Here is a 4,587-nt window from a genome sequence, read left to right on the forward strand (position 1 = left end):
CAGACTGGATCCATCAACAACATCATTTAATCATCAAATATATCTGCATCAACCTATCACCTTTTGAACCAACCATAGCCGAATCAATAATTCACTTAGACAACCCATCAATCTGATCATTCAGAAAACTGTCACCAAAATACAGTAACCAGAACCCAAACTAGAACCCAGAACTATGTAACAGTAAATAGAAATAACTGAAACATATTTTATAAGGTATACGCTACTTCCATGTGTCGAGCCTGCATGTACACATGCTTTTCTCAAAGACAACCAATGTATACATCTACAAATATAAATTCAGAGCTCTGTAGCTATTCCAAACTTTAGTTATACCCAGATCATATCATTTACAAAATAATATATGCGTTAGTATTCAGATCTAGAAAATACATGAGCAAAAACACATAATGATAGTTCATTTTACGCCTAAAGATCTTGATCCATCATTAGATTTGATCCCTCACCATCAGCTAAGGTTCATCCTTGGTTCAGATCCAGTAATGCACCATAACCCAATAACCTGCATACTAGATCTCACACTTCATCAGATATTCGATACTTGCACACCTTGGCCTAATGATCTTCTCCTCCTTTTATAGTTTTAGGCCTTTCTCAATACCATGGACCAAAATCACTTAGGACCAATACCTTGGACCAAATACCTAGGGTCAATACCTCGGACTAGATACTTTCGACCAATACAATGGATCAAAATAACATGGACCAAATCTTCGGACCAAAAACTTAGTTTTCCAAGGTATATGCGCTTTTCCCTTCCTAAAAGTGCGTGTGTACATATACGTGACTTGTATACAGTGAAACTGCGTGTATACGCAGCTTGGTCAATGGTGAACTTGCGTGTACCTCTCTTTCTTCATTCTTTGAAGACTGATATGTAATTCTTTGTTATTTTCCTGCTATACTTTGATCTTTCATCTAAGTGAGTTGCCATCAAGGACAATACCTGACTCATAATGCCGACAATCTCCCCCTTTGGACTTGATGGCAACACCAAGTCACTCTCCCCCTTTGAGATCAAGGGCAAAGGGTCATGCTCCCCCTCAGTACATGCTGAATTCTCTGATATGCTGAAGTGTGCTGATTGAGGTCCCATGCTCGAGTCCATGCTCCCCCTGAGCACAAGCAAGGTCTGCAAAAAGATGTTCTAAAAGAATAACATGACTCTATACATACATCACCAATGACCTTCCTATCACCAATGACTCATACATACATCCATCTGCCAACCAAGTGGGGATATACCAATTGTAAAAACAAGAAACATTGCATCATCCGTCCTATGCATAGTTGAGTTACAAATTAGGTATTTTCATGACCTTTACATTAAATGATAAACATGACATATATAACAGAGACCAAATATCTTAAACAAGACTATGATAGTCATCAACAACTATCTTCAGCAACATCTGTCAATCAGTATCCAAACCAGCAACCTGTATATGTCCATTATTAGTTCCCAAAATATCATCAACCCGAGTCAAAGTATGTTGGCATATATCAACTCATACTCTTGATCTCATCAAGATCAACTTGCTTCATTCCCTTATCATAACCTTCCATGAATCAACTAAGCATATGTCATATCTCCAACTGGTAGCACAAAATCATATCATATGTATGTGAAATCACCATAGACATTTTTTATCAAGAACTGCATGATCTTTCCATAAGAACCTTCATTATATCATCACTAGGGAACATTTGATATCATCAACCATGATAATCAACATATGTGAGTATCAACCTATCATCATAAAGTAAGAACTCATTAGGTACCAAAGACTTCTAGACATAATGCCAACAATGCTTTATTAGAAGCATCCCATGTTCTCCCCCTGAACCTGTTCCACCTGTTTACTGTCAGATCTGATCATTGCATATGTCAGTAAGAGATATCAAAGCATCATTATCAATGAAATATACATCAAGTTATCAACAACTTTATGAGGACCAATATATTTCCACATGTTATCAGCAGAGTGAAACCATCATCAAACATAACAGATAATTGATAGAACCATAGCAGACCCCTTTTTCCTGAGTTTGGTCAACTGCTTTTCTTCAAACCAACATATACGCGACTGTGCCCATAGAAACCCGCATATGTACACAACTACGCTTTATGGAACTCGCGTATAACCATATTTCTTTGAAGAAAATAGGCTTTAACAGCAGGATGATGCAGCAACTACTCCCAGCTTTTGTCTAAGATATTCAAATGTCTCTCTGGGTAGTGGTTTAGTGAATATATCAGCAACCTATTCTTTGGAGGGAAAATACTCCAATTTAACCTTTTGTTCAAGCACTTGTTCACATAGAAAATGATATTTGATGTGTATGTGCTTGGTCTTGGAGTGCATGACTCGATTCTTTGAAATACTGATGGCACTTGTATTATCGCATAGAATGGAGATGGGTGGAGTACGTGTGATTTGAATGTCTTGCAAGGTTTGCATCATCCAAAGTATTTGTGTGCAGCAAGATACGGCAGCCACGTATTCTGCTTCAACTGTAGATAATGCAATTGAACTTTGTTTCTTGCTGAACCAAGACACTAACATAGAACCCATATAGAATGCACCACCACTAGTGGTTTTTCTGTCATCAACACTTCCTGCCCAATTTGCATATGTATATGCATGAAGTGTAAGATCTATATCTCTAGGATACCATAAACCAAAGTTTTGTGTTCCTTGAAGATATTTGAAAAGCCTTTTGACTGCCTGAAGGTGTGATTCCTTTGGATTTGCTTGGAATCTTCCAACTATTCCCACTACATGCATGATGTCAGGTCGGGTACCTATTAGATAAAGAAGACTGCCAATCATGGATTTGTAAGTTGGTTGATGTACTATTGCTAATTCATCATTTGAGCTAAGACTGCATCCTGTTACCATTGGGGTACATACTGGTTTAGAATCTTCCATGCCGTACTTTTCCAGGATCTGTTTGAGATATTTGGTTTGTGAGAGAAAAATACCATCTTTATTTTGTTGAACTTGTAGACCAAGAAAATAGGTAAGCTCACCAAGCAAGGACATTTCAGATTCTTGCTGCATTACTGAATCAAAATTCTGATTCATGGATTCTTCATTGCTACCAAAAATGATATCATCAACATACACAACAATTATTAGCAATTTATCAGTGTCCATCTTTGTATATAGATTGATATCAGCTAACCCCTTTGAAAAACCGTGTTGGTGGAGATATTTGTCAAGACGGTAATACCAGGCCCTTGGAGCCTATTTTAGACCATAGAGAGCCTTTTTTAGTTTGCATACAAGTTTTGCATTATTTCCAAGAATGAATCCTTCTCGTTGTTCAATATAGACTTCTTGTTCTAAGTTTCCATTAAGAAAGGCAGATTTTACATCCATTTGGTATACTTTGAATTTTTGAAAACTAGAAAGAGGAAGAAACAATCTTATGGCTTCAATTCTAGCAACAGATGCAAACGTTTCTTCAAAATCGATACCTTCTTGTTGAGAATATCCTTTACAAACAAGTCTGGCCTTGTTTCTAATAACTTCTCCATTTTCGTTCAGCTTGTTTTTGAATATCCATTTAGTTCCTATGATATTCTTATCATGAGGTCTAGGAACTAATTCCCAGGTATTATTCTTTCCAATTTGCTCAAGTTCTTCATTCATGGCCTTGACCCAAAATTCATCTTTACATGCTTCATTTACATTTTGAGGTTCGGTGGAAGATAGTAATGTTAGATAGCTTGAGGCTTCTATAGTAGTTCTTCTTATTTGCACACCTGCCCCTTTTTCCCCTAAAATTTGAGTTTCTGGATGATTTTTCCGAACATATCTGGATGGAGTCTTTTCTTCTACCGTTATCTCTTCTTCTAGGGCTTCATTAGTTTCTTCTTCAGAATTAGTGTGATTTGATGAGGGAAAATGATCCTCATCTTCTTCATTTTCATAATCTTCGGTTTTTATCTATTTTGGATTTTGCATGCATCATCAACCACAACATCAATACTTTCAATAATTTTCCCAAGTCTTTTATTATAACATTTATATCCTTTACTTCGGGAAGAGTAGCCAAGAAGAAAACCTTCATATGCTCTGGGTTCGAACTTACCAAGTTTTTCATCAGTCCTTTTGATGTAACATTTGCTTTCAAAAACTTTGAAGTATTTTACAGTAGGAGTCTTACCATACCAATGTTCATGTGGAATTTGAGTGTTGTTTACTCGAACATTTGCTTGGTTAAGAATAGTGACAGCAGTGAATGCAGCCTCACCCCAGAAGGTTGCAAGAGTTTTAGATTCAACTAGCATAGCTCGAGCCATTTGTTGAACAGTTCTGTTCATTCTTTCTACCACTCCATTTGGATGAGGAGTCCTTGTGGTGGAGAACTACCTTTTTATTCCATGTTGTTCACAAAAGTCAAAGAACTCATCCGAGGTAAATTCCCCTCCTCGATCAAATCTAATGCATTTGATTTTGCGATCTGATTCATTTTCAACCAATGCTTTGAAGGCTTTGAATTTTTCAAATGCTTCATCTTTATGCTTTGGAAGACATATCCAACACATTCTGGAAA

Source organism: Pinus tabuliformis, chromosome Q (assembly GCF_031772625.1).
Source record: "Pinus tabuliformis cultivar Carrire ecotype Pingquan chromosome Q, CPIR1, whole genome shotgun sequence".
Classification (NCBI taxonomy): domain Eukaryota; kingdom Viridiplantae; phylum Streptophyta; class Pinopsida; order Pinales; family Pinaceae; genus Pinus; species Pinus tabuliformis.